General features: G+C 45.0%; 1 pseudogene; it reads right to left on the bottom strand.

Moving 5' to 3' along the window:
* Positions 1-570: 570 nt before the first annotated feature.
* LOC149357770 (uncharacterized) lies at positions 571-16,951 on the bottom strand (annotated as a pseudogene).
* Positions 16,952-19,785: the final 2,834 nt, after the last annotated feature.

Here is a 19,785-nt window from a genome sequence, read left to right as displayed (position 1 = left end):
CGAAATATGATCGCGCATACGCACGCAAAACATATCAATAAACAGCGAGAACTACCGCAAAAGCTGCCATTGCAGGCGACACAGTCGATATGCACCGTGTCCTAGTCGAAACAAGCGCCTGCATCGAGCAAAACATCGCATGAAGAACCGCGGTCCTTCTAGTCCTTATAAAAATGGCCGCGCGAGCTTCCCGCTACCATACACCTCTCTGTCGTCTGCTAGCTGCCTGAGCGCGCTCGATTTTCTCGGGTTGCCCCGCCCACTTCCGGTGGCTGCCCGAAACCGCCCAGCCAGAGACAAACGAACGCGTTCCGGGCAGCCACCGGAAGTGGGCGGGGCAACCCGAGAAAATCGAGGGCGCTCGGGCAGCCCGCAAGCAACCCGTGGGCTGCCAGAGGCGGATAATCGAAGAAGCCCAGTGTATTGGGTAATTTTTTTCCTTCCTCCAAGAGCGAACCCAACTGTCGATGCCAATGCAGTTGCGTCCGTTTCGTAGCAAGCGCCCAGTGTTGCCCAGCTGACAATAACACTCGGCTAAATTTGGCTCTGTATACTTGCAACGGCCGTAAATTGCCGTGTAGGCGTATCTTGGCGCAGGAGATTAAATTGGGGCAGCATGGCGCAATTGGCGCAGCACTTCCACCCCTGTTCCCGCGATGCGATCCACCTCAGATCCACGTTGTGGTCACCTGAGAAAAAAATAAGCAAGAAAGCTTGTATTGCAAGCCCAAGCCCATATGTTGCACAAACATTCTAAAAATGAATTGGGAAGAAAACTGATGCAAGAAAAGGTGCGAAAAGGAGACCATCCCAAAACTACAGGCAGGAGAAAACCGCACTTTTCGAAGCAAGATCATAAATTACACTGCCCCACTGTGTTTATGCTGTCTGGCTTCCTGCAGTGGAACATTGAGAGGTTTAACATTAACAGAGTTGAACATAGGCACTAAGCAAGCAGGATGCAAGAATGGTGGCAGCCTCCACAATAGCCAGCATGCAGGAGAAAAACTTCACAACCACAGGAAACGAGTGATCAAGCCCAGCTACTACATTTTTCAGGCTGCCGCAATTTTTGTCTTAATGATGGTTAAGAAAATGGAGACTTATTGAAAGGGACCAAAAGAACTGAATGAGACATCTTCGATGGAAATCTCCCTGGTAGGGTTTTTGAAACAGAAGTTCAATACTGAAACTAACCACCAATAATGTGGACCAATTAGGCCCCTTCATCAAGGGTGACTGAAATACGAACCAGCATGCAGCAGCAGGGAGCGGCCTTCAGTTTACCTTTGCTAAATTAGACCAAGTACGCTAACGTACGTGGAGGAGAGCATTCCCTATTCACTGTCACCTTTTTGAAGGTTCCGCAGCCAAGACGCTCAACTCAGCGCAAAAGATACTGCCAACTGGGCAGGAGATGCATGCTATGTAACAAGCATGGCCAGCAAGGCTTTCAAAATTCTCAAATCACTGCTGTTGATTGATCCAGTAGCTTTGTTTTGAACGGTTCCCCTGTTTTGCGTGCACCGCACCTCTTACCACTTAGGCTACTTTGCCCAACCAGTGAACGTGCAAGCAATGATTGCCCTCACGGGCCATCACCACGGGCTTGACAGGCGGTTACTTAGTGTTTAAATGCCGCCTTTCTATGCTCTTTACCGGGCTTTACATGTTCTTTACCGGGCAGTGTCGGGAAGCTTGAGAAGCGCTCTTTGATCTCTGTGCATGACCTCTTCAATTTCGGGGGGAGCTTCGGGGCCTCTTCGTTCGCTGTAATTGAGTGGTGTGGCCAAATTGTTCGCTGTATATGCGAATTACTGCCATTGCCCTTATGCATATTTTGAGAGCACATCCGTTCGTAATATGCATGCGTTTTTTATATCTGCAGCCGTAATAAGCGGGCTCAACTGGGATGTTACTGGTACTCACCTATGGGGCAGAAATACTCATTATGATAAAGAAGAGTTCAACTTAAATTGAGGACCACGCAGTGAGCTATGAAAAGGGGAAGAGGGCAGAGTGGGTCAGGGAACCAACGCGGGTTAATAACATCCTAGTCGAAATAGAGAGGACGAAATGGGTGAAGGCAAGATAACTGATAGCTCTTAAGAGTAACAGAATGGATTCCCAGAGAAGGCAAGCATAGCAGGGTGCAGCAGAAAGTGAGGTGGGCGGATGAGCTTATGAATTGAGGGGATAGGGCGGCCGCAGCTGGCACACGACAGGTTTAATGGAGATATGGGTGAGCCTTTTGCCCTGCAGTAGATGTAGTATGATAATGATGATGAAAAAAAATTAGCAGCTCACTTACTTGATCAGCGGCGCAAGTCGGAGCACTTCTGTGCCAAGTAGCGGGTTAGACGCTTGTGGCGTTTCTGCATGTCTTGATCTGGACAGCCTTTAACCTTCAGGTAGTGCCAGAAGGAGTCTGCAAAGACAGGCACAAAAAAGTTATGTGGCAGATCAGAGAGAAAGGTGTTTAATTGATGCCCAGGTGTCCTCAAATGAATTTTTTCAGAACTATATTCAAGAACGTAACAGGCAACTAATCTGAAATTGCTATGAAAAGGCCCCTTTCATGTTATCTGTTGAACTTTTACCATTTGGCCTTTTTTGGTGCAGTTGAAAACAGACATAGGTACATCCCCCCAAAAAATATATACCGTATGAATGCATGTAAGGGCTGCACTTTTTCTCCCAGATGTGCGGCCCAATTTTTGCAGTACAACCCATACACACGATGTGCAAAAATTTTTTTTAAAGTAAAAACACTAATCTGGGAATGAGCGGCATTTATTCTACATTCAATCGTCACTCGCGGAGTCTTAAAACTACGAGCTGGTGCTGTGCACCGGAGCACGCTCATCCCACAAGTCATGCAGCATGTCCGCTGTCAGTGCACAGCCATTGCTCCGCACTTTCATCACATAACAGAGCAGCTCTTATTCCAGTTCGGGAAACTTGCACGGCTTCCTTCAGAAACTGAGTTTTTTTGCAGCTTGTGTTCCTCAATGCATCCTTTTGGTTGCACCATCGTCGGACACACTTCTCGGCCATGTCGAATTTCCTGCCTACCGCATGCTTGCCATGTGCGAGAGCGAACTCCCAGCCGTGCCGCTATTACGGTGCTTGCCTATCGTGCTAAAACTGCAACGCTTGGCAGCAGCATAAAAAGGCCACTAACTTTGAACACAAAAGCCTAACACAACACGAAACACATGAAAGCCACTAGCCACTAACACGCTACCACACCTCCTGTACATTTGACAGCCACAAAAAACAAAAGCTGGTGATACTGATGCCGATATGAATAGTGGGAGCTCATGGCAGAGAACAAATTTGATGAGCCGCGGCCTCGGGCATCATCCGTGGGCAGCACATTGAGGGACCTGTGCGCGTGTGGCATCCGCAATTAAGTGCACCGCTGCTCGCAGCCAGAGCTGATTGCGGAAGCGACAGCGCATGAGTTTTCAAGGCTATTCCCAGGTGGGTAATGAAAAGTTTGGGTGCAGCCCTTACACAGATCTAGAAAAAAAACATTTCCTTTGGGAAAACAGGGTGCGGCCCTTAAATGGGTTTATTCGGAATATATAGCCCGCGAGAGGTGCATCTTGATCTTCTGTGTTCCCTAATAGTTGACTGAGCTTGCGCAAATTTTGCGCTCTTCAACAATGCAGCATAACATGACTCCATGTGCCTGTCTCCCCAGGCAATAAACTACCTATGTGCATAACTGCCAACATGTCCTATAATGTGATCATCAAGGCTTGGTAGCCCCCAAGCCAGAAAATGAAGACAGATGGGGCCTCTTCCTAATTCCGCACTATTAAATACACTGAGATATCTCTAGCTTATAATTTTAGTGCACTACAGCTACGACTTCAAACCAAAAGCACAAAACACTGAGGCAATATCCAGCAGAACACTAACATAAAAGGCGCACTACTTTTCCGCCTGAACAAGCTGTCTTCACCCGGAGCCTTCGCATGTGTGCATGTCATAAAGCCACCGCAGTCAAAGTGATATGGTGCTCCAACCTCAATCAACTATGGCTCAAGATGCCTTGCTGCGTTCCCATGCTGTGGCAGCAACAGAAGTTCCACTGGCTAAGACGGCGCTTCACTTAGTTGAAAAAGAGATACGCCAGGAAACCAGAAATCAAATCACGGTGTAACACTGAATGAAGGCTCAGGATTCTAAATATACACATTGTTATAAATTTCTTGAAACGTTTCAGAACTGCTTTAAAAAGCTACAGTCGATGCAAAACCATGCATAAACAGCAAGCGTCCTGTTCTGGTTTCAGTCCTTCTGTATAGCACAGAGTACAGCCAGAACCCAGAAGATGTCAACCAAGTTTTTAGAACTAAACTTCGGTTGTTTCTCTTTCATGGTGCGAGCATTTCCTTTAGAACTGCTTTGTTACGAGAGCAACTTCCCTTTGCAGAGGATAGCTCTTAAAACAACAATCTGGGTTTATCCTCTCTCTTTCTCTGCAACACGAGCTGCTGGTTCTAAAAAAAAGAAGGTACACTATATTTCACTCGACTGCACAGGGACATAAGACATATCACAAAAAAAAACTTCCATGAAGAAACAAACATTCACCAAAAAAGCCGAAAGTTGCATTCTGAAATAAACATAAAAAAGTACGCCAAAGTTTCACAAAATATAAACTTAAAATTACAACCTCTAGTCATGGGTAGTGATTCTAGTGTTGATAACAGTAAGATCTGAATAATTCAAACTTGTTAATTTGAATTCGGATAATTTCAATCTTTTCTGCAATTCCGGTGACATCAAGTTAACTAGGTTTTACTGTATGATATTAAGATGTCACAGAGAAAAAGCATGAGAAGGAAACATTGGAGCTTTTAGAAAATGTTATTAACTAAGCAAGAACCAAGTGTTTTCCACTCACCAGCCATTGAAGCTACCTTGGCAGGGGAGAGCGGCGGGAACACTTTCGTCGCACCTTTGGAGATGGCATTGTTTGAAAGTGTTCCCGTCACACTCCTCTCCGACAGCAGTTCGTTGCCCCACACTCGCACTGCCAGCTGTTTGCAGAACGACGAATCATTGCTTGCTGTAAGTAGCCGTTCCCAAGTCCCTGGGTCGATGTAACTGCCATGCCCAATGTGTATCTGAAAAGAAAAAAAACAGGAATGATTTATCAGTGTACCTCGGTAGCTCTTTCCCAGCGTCTCATGTTCTACGCAGCATTGCACCTTCTAATGGGTGTCTTCAGCAGCCTCCTGCACAATCCAAGTCACTACATGTCAGAAATATCCTGCTGATTGGAGAACATTTACATACACTGGAGAAGTGGCACCAATTTTTGGTTGTGTCCTAAGTACAAAGTGCTTTTTGCTTGCATTCTCGACAAATTTAAACGCCTATAGACACCTCATTTTATTCCAGGTTTTCTACTGTCAACGATGCGTTAGGCATTAGAATACATGGATTACTGGGGGGTATTTGCCTACAACCGCTAAATAATTTATAATTAAATTTCTTCTCTCATGCTTTTTCAGTTTTGATTTCAATAACCAAACGACTGTGATGTCAAGTTGATGTTTTGGTCACATGATCCACTAGAAAAACTGTAAACTAATAGCTGACATGTAGTTTTAATTCACTACGACATTTATTCCAGCCTCTTCCAAGACCTGGAATGACAAAAAATGACCTGTCAGCAATTATATGGCTGATTTTAAATGCCTCATGTGACCTAAACACCAACTACGGGTCACAGTTACTGTTCGACCAATGAAACCGAAAGTGTCAAGAAGAAATTCAATTATAAATTATTTAGAGGTTGCGCTCTGTTACCACAGGGTGCTCCATGAATACGAATGTCTAACATATAGTTTTAAAGAAGAAAACATGCAAGCAAAAATTTGGTGTCTAGAGTGCTTTAATGAACCGTCATCATTAACCCGATGTGAACTGGAAGGTGAATAATACTACTGTGACAGGGGCACTTCTAGTACCGATGAAGTCTGATCCCAAGAGAAGTTGCCAGTGCACTGGACACACAACACTCCTATGCATTCGAACTCGATCCCGATCAATGAGCTGGTGCACTACATGATGCATGGCACCAAACATACACATAGCTGCCGAATGATGGCAAACAAACAGGTTTGTGATCAAGTATAAAAGTAAATAGAAGCACTACCAATGAAAAAATCTGCAGCAACAAGAGTTTAATCACAAATTCACACAAAAAACACTATGCTACGGGCCCATGTAAGCGGTGCATGGGCCCTTAAAAGAGTACCACAATTCGCCTTGGCATATGACACTGTGCTAAAAATGAAATTTTAAGAAACAAAAACCAACTTACAAAGTAAAGAAAAAAAGAGCAAAAACTCCCATGTCATTAGTTATGTCATAATACTGGTCATGTACTGACTGCAGAGATTTTTAATCTCTGCAGAAGATATGCAATCATCAGTAGCATATGCCCATATTTAGTGAGCAAGTTGCAAGGTACTGCTCACCTCCCCAGTCTCATTTGCAGTTCCAACCGTCAGGTCAAGCTCCTGGGCTGCCTTGCGAGGAGCTGCACAAAAAACACAAAGGAAGTCGGCCTCATGCAATGCAAATGCACTGCGTCCTCTCAACGCCTGCCTCCGATGAAGGGACATGGAGCAGCTGTTTGTTGGCAGAACACTGAAAAGCAACCTAGAATGCAAATAATGAGGAACCACCAGCAACATCACAAATAACATGCAAGCTAAATATGGTCAATGAAAGCTGCAGTTTGCATTACAGTAAAAGTTTACTACTTCAATGTGTACAGGGATACAAATGCACACTGGATAAACCGAAGCTCAAGCTAACGAAAGTGAACAGGAAATGAGGTACACTGCAATCTTGAAGCAGTTCGGTAGTGAGAATATCCTATTTTACTGCTGTAAAAAAAAATTAACCAATCGTGCACTGATATCCCACAGCACATAGGACTATCGAATAGGTTGGGATTGAACCCCCGTCTTTAGGGTCAGCAGCTGAAAACCATAACCATTAAGCCGCTGCTGCGGCTCCCAAGCAATTTTTTCTTCAACATGGTATTCATTACAGTGATGTAATGTTCTATGTACATGAACTATATACAAGCCATTATGAAAACAGTGTTAAACAATACATATTGAAAAGACCATGCACTAGAAAAGGGGCAATGCAGAGCACATCACTAATAGTGAGTGCCACTCCGGTTCGTACTCAGTCTGGGCATACACGTCTCTTAAATTAACAACCATTCGGCTGAAGTGATCCTTTGTAGACACAACAGGCTCACAGAGTCTGTCCATCATGCGGGTTTTCCAGAGGCTGTGCAGTCCAATCAGAAAAAACATGTCCAGGGGTTCACCAACAAATGGCAGCGCAGTGAGATAGCGAACAGAATGTGGAGTCAGATGAACTCTTTTTTTAAATGTGCGTTGCAGGATATCCCAGAAGAGTACTGCATCTTTGCAACTGATGAAACAATGCTCAATTTTTTCTGGTTCATCACAAAGGCGGCAATTAACGGTAGACACAAAAATGCCCTTTTTCTCTAACCATGTTCCAACGGGCAACGTACCGGTGTGTAACCTAAAGAAAAAGGTCTTTGTATTTTTGTTTACCGGGGCATGACGTACTCAAAAGAGTACGTAAGATGCCAGTCTCGCCGTGTACAGAGAGCAGTACATGGGCGCAGGGTAGAGCATACTAATCAAATCCTTATACAACTTTTTCCTCGACACTAAAAAAAAGGAACTCAGGAGAAAAACGAACAAGTAGGAAACGCACAGCCAAATACACCTCTTGCATTATGCCCCACAAACACGGACGGTCACAAACATTGGAAGACACAATGAGGTTGGGTAAAACATGAACTAAATTTGTTTGCAGGAATGAACGCACTATTGGGTGTGTAGTGTCATGGAAAAACATGAAACGTGACACTATCTGTCGGACATACAGGTGAACTAGACCAAGGCCGCCAGCGCTTACAGGCCGAAAAAGGTTATCACGCCTCATGGATTCAAAAGACGAATCCCACACAAAAGTACCGAAAACCCTGTGAAAACGCTGGATAGGAAGTCTTGTGCAATGAATAATTTGCAGTACATAATATATTTTAGTGGCGAGAAACAGATTACAGGCGGTCACCCTGCCAAAAATTGAGAGGCCATGGGGGACAAACGTTTGAGCATAGCGCTCAAGAGTTGACACGCGGTCTTTCCAATACTGTGCGCTATGCTTATAGGCACTCAGAGGGACGCCAAGGTACTTTGGTGGCCTGCATGTCCATGTTATACCAGCATATTCAGCAGGTGTCGAACCCCAGCTACCAAATCAAAGACCGCAACTCTTAGAGCGATTAATCCGACTTCCTGACACCGAACCAAAGTCCTCCGTTAAACGAATAACCTCATCGATGCTTGGCTTATCAGTACAAAAAAAAACGCAAGGTCATCTGCATAAGCCAATACCTTCAGTTCGTGGCCCATTATTCGGAAACCATTGACAGCTCTACTGTTTATAACACTTATGCAAAGTGGCTCCAAGTATATTGCGAACAGGAGCGGAGACAGTGGGCACCCTTGTTTCACCGAAGACTGAATTGGGACTGGTTGCGAGAGACAGCCATTAACAATCAAGCGCGTGGTACAGGATTTGTAACAAAGGCGTATGCCAGTAGAAAGTATTGAACCGAGATTGACGTGATTTAAAAGTGCAAAAAGAAATGAATGGCACACTCGATCAAATGCGTTTGCCAGGTCAATTTGCAGCATTGCTAATTGTTCTTGAGCGTCACTGCAATACTGCAACACCGTACGTGCTACATGTAGGTTAGATTGTATTGATCGTCCCCACAAGCCACATGTTTGATGACGCCCAATCAAAGTAGACATTGCAAGCTGCAGCCGATTTGACAGTGCTCGAGTACAAACCTCTGAAGTGGTAGTTGCTCTTGCCATGTTACCACAAAGCCCGCCTTCACACTTAAACTTGTTCACGACAACACTAGTTCACCTGTCTTCCCCAGCCTCACATGCCATTTTTACCTTCTCCACAGCTTCTGTGAAGATGAGGTGCAAGCCTCACGGGTGCATTTCACAGCTGGCTGTGTGCCCAGGTGTGCTGGCACAAGTTTGAATTATTGGTGGCGGCACCTATTTGTGTTCGAATTAATGGCCAATGTTTGACATATAGTCGAATGAAGCACGGATGTACCAATTCATGCAGCTTGAATTATCCAGAAATATGAAATAACGAAGTTTGAATTAGCAAGCTTCCCCTGTATGACATGTTTACGCAAAAAGCATTCTGGCGCTAAAAGACGAAGACAATACACACAACAAGACAGGACTGGCGCGAACTTCCAACTGAGTTTATTCACGGAAAAAACCACTTAATAACCACACGGCATGCAAAAAGATAAAGGCAAACCAGATACAAGGGGTGATAACAAAGACACACCGGCCAAAAGCACCAAAGGAATGATTATAACAGTGACAAAGACCCACTAAGAAAACTAATCACTTCATCTGACAGCGACACAGGTGGCTTGCTTATGCAGATATGGCCCCTCTGTTTGATGTTATATGCTTCGATTAGTTCACGCTCTAATCTATTTTTAGACCTTGCAATGAATCTAGTGTTTACAAAACCGGGACGGCATTTGCAGCTTTTACAGTGAGTGGCCATGTGGCTGCCATAGCCATTTTTTACACCAATCTTGTGCTGGCCGATATATTCCTTACCGCAGCTTAGAGGCACAACGTACACAACATCAGCCAAGCATTCAGTGGCGCGGATTTGGTGTTTCTTTTTGCACTGCCTAACCATTGTTACTTTGTTCAAGATGCAAACGCCCGACAGCTTGCAGGGAGCAGAAAGCACCACATTGATCCTATACCTGCTGGCCACTTTCTTCAAGTTGTGCGAAAGCCGATGAATATAGGGAACCACCATTGTCGATTGTTTTTCGCTATCCTTGTTTTTTTGACACTGTTCACCCTTCAACGTCCGCTTGCACTTCTTGATTAGGTCCACACTAATACTAGTGATGAGGTGTTCTGGATACCCGACTTGATGAATGCGTTCAGTTTGCACATCAAAGCTCTGTGCCATCTCATGCTCACAAGATTTTTCCAATGCTGCATTCAGGCATGTCGCAACGACTCCCCTCTTGATTAGCTTGGAATGTGCACTACTAAAAGGCAGTAGCTCTTTGCACGATCTCGGGTTGTAGGACCAACAAACATGGCTGTCCTGCTTAAATTCAAGTCTCAAATCAAGAAACTGTAGGCTATTGTCGTGGGGAACTTCATGTGTGAAAAGGAGCCCTTTTGATTCATTGATGAAAATGGTGACTATGTCTTGAAGGATGGCGCTTGGTTTTGAATCTACATGATCGTTTAGCACAATTAGGTAGTCATCCACATATCTGAATACCCTACGAACGTGAGAGGTCAATAAAAGCCGGTCACTAACACGTTTGTCAACACACGATAAATAAATGTCACTCAATATAGGCGCAAGGGACGACCCAATACAGCTCCTTGCCATGACCAGGAAGGTCGCAAAAAGAGCTGGAGACAAGGATGAAGAACGAGCGACTTCGGATGCCTTGGATTGCCTGATGCACCATGTGAGTCGCAGTCGGACTTTCTATCCTCCCTTTAAGAAGATCAAGGAGCACCTGAGGGAAAACAACCTTGAGATACTTCAAAGCGACAGGGAAGGTGGCTTTATTGTCCTTCCCGAGAAGCTTTTGAAACAGAAAGCAGCTGAAGCTCTACAGAAGCACTTCGTCGCAGTGAAGTTCAATCCCGCCAAGGCTAAGAACACTGCAGTAAAGCTGTTAACTGACATGAAATTGGATCCTCTCAAGAAACTGGTGAAGGATGCTGACAGGAGAGTTCCTGGATGTTTTCTTCACGGGCAAATCTCACAAGCCTGAGTGCCCCCTACGCACGATTGTTTCAGAGAAAGGGTCCTGGCAGCCGTTTTCTTCAGCGACACTAGAAGTCCCTTCCGCTAGACGACCCGTTTCTTATCGGCAGCTCCAATGAGGTTGTTCAAGAACTTAGGAATGGGTTGCCTGGAGCACAGTCTGCTTTTTTGATTGATGTTACTGACCTGTGTTATTCCATACCGCATACCGAAATGTTAATTTCTATCCAAGAGAAGATCGCATGCATAGGCGAACTGTCATTTCAGGACGAGACAGGTATTAGCTGTGATGATTTCTTAACACTTTAAGAATTTTACCGTTCATCAACTGCATTTTTTTCAACCATCAGTTTTATATTCAGTGTGATGGCGTTTGTATTGGGTCGTCCCTTGCGCCTATATTGAGTGACATTTATTTATCGTGTGTTGACAAACGAGTTAGTGACCGGCTTTTATTGACCTCTAACGTTCTTAGGGTATTCAGATATGTGGATGACTACCTAATTGTGCTAAACGATCATGTAGGTTCAAAACCAAGCGCCATCCTTCAAGACATAGTCACCATTTTCATCAATGAATCAAAAGGGCTCCTTTTCACACATGAAGTTCCCCACGACAATAGCCTACAGTTTCTTGATTGAGACTTGAATTTAAGCAGGACAGCCATGTTTGTTGGTCCTACAACCCGAGATCGTGCAAAGAGCTACTGCCTTTTAGTAGTGCACATTCCAAGCTAATCAAGCGGGGAGTCGTTGCGACATGCCTGAATGCAGCATTGGAAAAATCTTGTGAGCATGAGATGGCACAGAGCTTTGATGTGCAAACTGAACGCATTCATCAAGCCGGGTATCCAGAACACCTCATCACTAGTATTAGTGTGGACCTAATCAAGAAGTGCAAGCGGACGTTGAAGGGTGAACAGTGTCAAAAAAACAAGGATAGCGAAAAACAATCGACAGTGGTGGTTCCCTATATTCATCGGCTTTCGCACAACTTGAAGAAAGTGGCCAGCAGGTATAGGATCAATGTGGTGCCTTCTGCTCCCTGCAAGCTGTCGCGCGTTTGCATCTTGAACAAAGTAACAATGGTTAGGCAGTGCAAAAAGAACACCAAATCCGCGCCACTGAATGCTTGGCTGATGTTGTGTACGTTGTGCCTCTAAGCTGCGGTAAGAAATATATCGGCCAGCACAAGATTGGTGTAAAAAATGGCTATGGCAGCCACATGGCCACTCACTGTAAAAGCTGCAAATGCCGTCCCGGTTTTGTAAACACTAGATTCATTGCAAGGTCTAAAAATAGATTAGAGCGTGAACTAATCGAAGCATATAACATCAAACAGAGGGGCCATATCTGCATAAGCAAGCCACCTGTGTCGATGTCAGATGAAGAGATTAGTTTCCTTAGTGGGTCTTTGTCACTGTTATAATCATTCCTTTGGTGCTTTTGGCCGGTGTGTCTTTGTTATCACCCCTTGTATCTGGTTTGCCTTTATCTTTTTGCATGCCGTGTGGTTATTAAGTGGTTTTTTCCGCGAATAAACTCAGTTGGAAGTTGGCGCCAGTCCTGTCTTGTTGTGTGTATTGTCTTCGTCTTTTAGCGCCAGAACGCTTTTTATGTAAACATGTCATGCTACAACCAACTAGCTCAAATCAAAGCATTGCTGGAATGTATTTCCCCTGTACCCCACTGCAATATGTTTTCTCTAATATGAAACAGAAATAGGCAATTTCTTGCCGTTTTTTTTTTCAGTAGAATCAGCCAGAAATCCCACTACACTCCCAACACCTATCTATGTTTGGTCACCATAGGTCACTAAAGAGACCAATTTCACAAAGCCTACTTTGCATGCACGCGTTTACCAGCGACAGGGCTGTAGACAGGGCAGGGGTGACTAACGACAAAAAAAAACTCCCGAACGTCTATGTGTTGGTAGAACTGAACGGCTGTCGGCTGGCCCCCCTCTCCCCCCCCCTCCCATCTCCTCTCCGGCCTTTCTCCTCACATTTTTGGGCCACTGCGTTGCGACACCATCAGCTCTAAATGAGCATTTCCGGAGATTAAAATATTGAATATTACGATTTTGGCGATCTCTCTGGGTGTACAGGAGTCACGTCTCTTACTCTACATACAAAGAATAAAGACCTCATGCTTTATCTATGTTGCAGGGCCCCTTTAGAAGCCAGTGCTGGCAGTACAATGCAAAGCAAGGTGCTGATGCATAGTTTGATACTACCAGGTACACGATGCTGCTAAATAAGACACTCGAGCTACATTGTGCCAAAGTGAACAGACACACAAGCCAGCTGTATCCTAGAGCAGCCAAAATAAATACCTTTTGACACTGGCCGAGCTGGTGGCACAGCAAGGGTCTGCAATGTTGTGGAGGGCCCTTGGTGGGTAAGAGTCGGGACAGGAGTGGGTGGAGGCGGGGCAACAGCCGGTGGAGGCAGGGCAACAGCGGGTGCAGGGGGGGCAACAGCGGGTGCAGGGGGGGCAACAGCAGGTGCAGGGGGGGGCAACAGCGGGTGCAGGGGGGGCAACAGCGGGTGCAGGGGGGGCAACAGCGGGTGGAGGGGTAGCGTCAGCTTGCGGAGTGGTGACATCAGCTGGCGGCCTCACATGAAGTGGCGAGGTGGCACGAAGAGGCACCACAGGAGCCACGGTGTCGAGGGAATGACTGTGCACTAAAAAAATGAGGGTACAGGTATGAAGACATTGTTTCCTGCGAAAGCGAAGACAGCACTAGATCATTAGTGAGTGGCATTTAAATGCACACTGAAAATATCTCATACAGTTATGCACGCACAGTGCCAGAATGGCAAAGAACAAGCCATTACAAGCAGTGCTTCAATGCTCAAGAGTGAAACCCTACATTGGGTCATCATTATCACCAGCCTGACTACACCCACTGCAAGGCAAAGGCCTCTCCCATGTCTCTCCAATTAACCCTGTCCTTCGCCTTATTCCCTTATTCCCCAGATTTCTTAATCACATCCGCCCACCTAACTTTCTGCCGCCCCCTGCTACGCTTGCCTCCTCGTGGAATCCACTCTGCTACCCTTAAGGACCAGCGGTTATCTTGCCTGCGCATTACATGCTCTGCCCAAGCCACCTTCTTCCATAGCTCGCCGCGTTGTCCTTAACTTAAGCTGAACCCTCTTTGTTAGCCTCCACGTTTCTGCCCCGCAGGTGAGAACCGGTAAGATACAGCTGTTCTATAATTTTCACTTGAGGGATATTGGTAAACTGCCAAAAGAAAAGTATACAACAGACATAACCAGCAAATACAAAACTCTGTTTCAAAAAAATAAAACGTGGTCACAAAATTAAACTGTGATCTAAATCAGAAACATGGGATAGAAATTCCAAGGAAGCGTAATTTTCAATCTACACAAAACTAGAAGAGGAATTGAAGGTTAAAGGTTGTCTAGGTACCAAGCATGTATGCTTACATGCAGAGTTGACAGTTGCAGCAGTATCATCCCCTTCGCAGCCCAGCTCGTCCTCTTCCACAGCACAGGGCACATACCCCCGATTCTTCATCTGTGAATGATCTAAAGGAAAAGGCCAAAACTTGCGCACTGGCTCAAGAATATGTGCATCAAGCAAAGGCAGCAGAATTTCCCTTTCTTTGGTCTTGCCTTCATTCACAAAATATTTCCATTATTAAGCACTCATGACAGCAACTAGCCAGCGGTACACAATGATATTATTATGCTGGTCATCCACGGCTGTACCGAAATGAATGGTTACATGGGCACGAATTATCATGAATGGTACTGGGTCATGACTGCCACATCAAGGTAAAATCTGGACAAATGGCCGAAAGAGATGTAACCATGGAACCCTAAAACTAAATGAGATGCACTTCGTGACAAAAAAAGCACTTTCGGCAAGTCATTGCTGCATCAGTCTTGTACAGAAATCTGCTCAGTATTTCACGTGACTTCTACTGAAGCAAATGGAATGTTCCCAAATGCTTCTTTTCCTCTTCCCACTTGATGCGTCTACAAGACTTCATACTGCTGCCACAATTTGTTTGCCCCCAAATCAGCTGTTAGTGAAACCATGTCCAGCACTTCGTTCTAGTGCCCTTCTAAAGCGGTGTTAACATTATCCTAAAAACGCACCAACAAGAATAAGCAAGTATAACTCGACTTCACAAAAGTAGATTAGCTTTGACAACAGCCGGTGCATGGAAGCAGCAGCATACTATATAGTGGTTTACATACCATTCCGAAGAATTTTCGCACAGAGTGCTTTCTGGAGGCTTTCATTGAGCCTCCTCAGCTTTTGGACTTCTTCTGCCTTTTCAGCCATGGCTTTCTTTGACACCTCCACCTCAGCCCTGAGGTCGTCCACCAACGCCTCTAATTGAGCCACATTTGAGTTGCCTGCTCCTGGTTCTTGAATCCCCAGCCCCAGCAATTGCTTTTCGGCTTTTTTTTTGCAACTCCTTTAGCTTGACTCTCTAGTCTTGCCTACAACAAGATAATCAGAATGCAAATCAAGTAACACAATAACAAATGCGAGCTCACCAAGGCCTAATTTCATTGGAAAATTTACGTACAGCATTTCAGCAGGAAACAATGAACCAGTTACAGCAAGATACCACTTCCCCGACTGTCACTTGAACGAAATGAAAGGAACTGTTTACACGGAACTTTTGTGAACTAGTGCAGAAAGTGCAGCCAAATCGAGGAGACCAAACATTCAAATCGCCTTATGTGCTCAACGTGATTGCACCGAAGACAGTGCTAGTCACTGTAGATATTCAAGACAAGCGGTATATCGTGGTATAACCCGCTGACAAATCACTACAAGAACAAAGCCACTATTCATTGTCAGTCCTGCATTTCCTTTGCAAATGATCTTTTTGCATGCCCTAAGAGCAGTTGGACAGTGCGTCACATTCGTCATGCAGTACCAACAAGCCCACAACCAAGCCTTACTGAAAGCATGTAATCCTTGTATGAAACTGTTGACGAAGGCGGGAAACGATACAAATTATCCCGCAATTAGGAGCACATGCTATCTTGAAAGCAACTCTTTTTAAAAATTCTTGCTAAACAACTGACTCGCACTGTGAACTACTGCCATGCCGCGGCGGCTAGAATTTCTTTGGAGGAGAAATTCTAGAGGCCCGTGTACTGTGCGATGTCAGTGCACGTTAAAGAACCCCAGGTGGTCGAAATTTCCGGAGCCCTCCACTACGGCGTCTCTCCTAGCCTTAGTCGCTTTGGGACGTTAAACCCCATAAACCAAACCAAACCAGCAATTAAAACATACGTGGACGAAGTGCCAATTTATATTTTTTTACCACGGGTGAACGTGTCTCGCAACTCATGCAGACGTTCACACTGCACTCTGCATGCGATACATAAAGACTCACGCTTTCTGGACATCGTTTGTTTTAGCATAAAATTTGCCACCGTCGTGTTCACTTATGCAACGAGGGTGGAGGGCTTCGGACTGATGTCGAACAAGTGAAGTTATTTAACGTGCACTGACATCGTGCCTTTCACCTCCATTCAAACGCGGCCACCGCGGCCAGGAACGATGCAAGTTGCTAGTAGCAGGGTTTCTGATGGCCAAGCACCACGCCCTACAGAAAATTCGCTTGAAAGCGATTGCTATTCGCACCTTTTTCCTCGGAGGAATGTCTTCTTTATTGGCGCATTTTCGCGCCTCCTTGCGGCGCCCTCTCCAGTGCCGCATTTCTTCTTCCGTATCTGCGGTTTGCAGTGCACATCATCAATTTATGGGTGCTAGAAAACAACTTAAAAAGGCGCCTAGAAACAGCGCTTACCTGTCATGAAGACGATTTTTGCTTCGTAGAACCCTCCGCAGGTAGAAGCGTCGCCGTCCCAGTACACTTCGTAGACCTTACTGCGGTCGAAGTCTTCAATGTCGTGCGGAAAAAAATTCCGCACGTCTGTGTGCTGAAGCACATAACACTTCTCCTCTCCAACGTAGCGTACAAGCACGTACATATCGCTGTACTTCTGGGCAAATAAAAACACGTGGAGCAACGGAGAAGCCTCACGCAAGTCGCCGCGACAACACCTCGCTGAAATGAATAGTGCAGCAGGCGCACGTCTCCGCGAGAACCCAGCAGCGGCGGCGCTGCGATCGCCAACGCTTACCACCACGTCTCGAAAAGAACACTTCAGTTTTTCGACTTTTTTTTTGCTTGAGTACGCATTTTCTCGCCCAAATTAATGTCCGCGCCCTAATTTAAAAAGGTAAAACAAATAGATTTTTGTTTTTTGTTATTACTTTGCTAGCAAACTGTGTCTAGAAGTGAGCGTTTGTAGCGCTGCCGTTTTAGTTTGCGGATGGCTAAGGTAAATGCCGTACTGGGTAGTTTGTTCCCTAGGCAGCACTTCTCTCCACTACTATGTTAGTATGCTAGCCAGTATATTCTAGGCACGCTTCGCTTGTAGTTGTAACAAACGAATTTAAATTTATTAAATTTAAATTTAAAACGTATATAAAATAGAAACAGTCATTTTAATCTGCCCTCTAGAGAATATATATTGTGTGATTTTGTTCTTTCTCGGCCGTGGGTATGCATTAATCGTAGGCGCTGTTAGCTGGCAGTATACGATATCTGTGGGCCCCGGGACAGACAGGGCATGTGTCGTGTGGACAGCAGAACATTTACCCAAAAATGAAGGCACACAATTTATTTAAAGCGTAGTCTCATAGCTTGTAATTAGGCGATAGATTTGTTTCCAACCCACACTAGCTTTGTTCGCGAAACTCGGTCGCACTTGGTTCGCCTATATATTCCCCAAAAAAAGGCAGCAAAAGAAGTGGGAAACGTTACAGACAATAACTAGCTCACGCGATGTACCGGATAAGCTGGCTCAGCATTGCGCCTGCCTTGGGATCAATCGTGAATCAATAGACTGCGCTACAAGCCCACTTAGAAGCAATGCAATGTAGGGAATGCTGCTATGAGGCATAAGGCGAAATGTGCAGGCAGCTAAGCAAAATTACTTTTTGTTCAATTTCGAAACCCATGGAGTGAGATGAATTCGAGCTTGATCATATTCTTTCAGCCCGAGCTAGGCTTCAGAACCTTTCAGAAACGCTAATGGCAAGAGAGAGTGCCTGCAGCTACGTGCCATGCATGCGGAATGAGAGCAGAACTTGTCAGAACATATGGGGCATGGGATTTCTTTTTCGCGATGTGCTTCATAAGGTCTTCTCTCAACGGATCCGTTAAAGTTGAGTGAAAGGAGCCAAGAAAGTATAGTGCGCGAATGTGTGCTGAAGCGCCTTCCATGCGCGTACCTGTAGCTTCTGAGCGACCTGTAGATTCTCGGAATTTTTTTATTATATGAGCTAACATGCATCCTTTTCCGTGATTTGTTCTTACAGCTGGTTGAATGGTTTGGTATTCTGTGCACTGTTTAATAATCTTTTCTTTACCTCTGCTCGTATTGTTAGGCTGCATTGTGCCATTCCAAAGCCTGCAGTATTGTATAAATAAATAAATAAATAAATAAATAAATAAGAGACATGATCGAAATAATCCTCCGATTTGGTTCATACATCATTCCAACGTTAGACTAATTCAGTGCTTTTATAGTGACCAAATTAACCAGTTCATGCTCTATAGTGCCACCTGCTCCGAACAAAAGCCGGCGATCTGGCAAAGGAAACCCGGTCCATAAAGAATTCTGGGTAAACTCGAAAATGGAAAAAAAAATGTTGCCGGCAAACCGACGTTTCCACTGATGTCAGAGCTGGCGCTCTCTAATTTTGTTATCGCTACCCATATCAAACCACAGTGGAACGAGTGTTCACCAAAGTCTGTTATCTAAAAATGACCTTGGCTAACGAGAGAGTGTTAACTCCTCCCCGTGAAGTTTCGCCTGGCGAGAAACGGAGGCTGTTGCAAGACTTTTAAAGCCGGCCGAGAAAATTTTTTAGCCGTTTCAGCTTCAATGGCTAAAATCTTTCTCTAGCCTTTTTCTTCTATGTACGGAACCATACAGTTTGTTTGTTGTTTTTCGCCGAATTTTTTCGCTTTAGAAAATGAAAATACTGTATCTGTGATGAGCCCCGCTTTTGCCTTATCGTGATTTTGCTTCCATATGCGTGCGTTGGTGTGGCGCATGGCTTCAGTGGTGGTACTTACGACGCAAAAAAAAAAACAAGCCACGTGCAGTGTTACAAGAGGTCATGACGGGGAAAAAACTAGTATCTAGATATCCTTGCGGAAAATAATTTATTTTGTCCAAAGAATCAATTCACAATGACCAAAGCTTCTGTATACTTTGGGGCGCTAAAAATTTTTCGGTTGCGGTTTTGTTTACAATGTGGCTAGAGTGTACACTCTAATTGTTGCTACTACGGAAGTCAGTTTGGCTATATGTGGTTGGAGCTAAGCTATGTAGTAACTCTGGCATAGACTCTGTAGGAAAAAAAAGCAAAATAAAAAGAAATTAACAATGAGGGAAGTATAGGCTAGGTGGCGAAAGCTACCGCCCGATACAAAGGGTAAAGCCATTATCATCCATCCATCCATCTCGGTAGAGAGCTTGCCTTCTTTGTGTATCCTGTGTATACGTTTGTTGTGCGCAGTTTTGTGCTTTGTTTAGCTATATTTCGCTATGAGTTCGCCTCAACCCAAGCGGTACCGTCAGTACTTGCAACCTGGACGACCGCGTCAAGTACCTAGGCAAACTCAGCGGTACCAAGAGCAACTCAGGCAATCTCAACAGCCTGCTCAGGAGGGCGACCCCGACGACTGCGTGCCGGCGAGCGCTGGCGGCTCCGACCATCTCTGCTTGGAAGACGAAGCGCGTGACAC

The sequence above is a fragment of the Amblyomma mixtum genome, chromosome 3 (assembly GCF_055824585.1).
Source record: "Amblyomma mixtum isolate Tamu chromosome 3, ASM5582458v1, whole genome shotgun sequence".
Taxonomy (NCBI): domain Eukaryota; kingdom Metazoa; phylum Arthropoda; class Arachnida; order Ixodida; family Ixodidae; genus Amblyomma; species Amblyomma mixtum.
The sequence above is the reverse complement of the archived record's forward strand: the minus strand, read 5'-3'. Positions and strand labels throughout refer to the sequence as shown.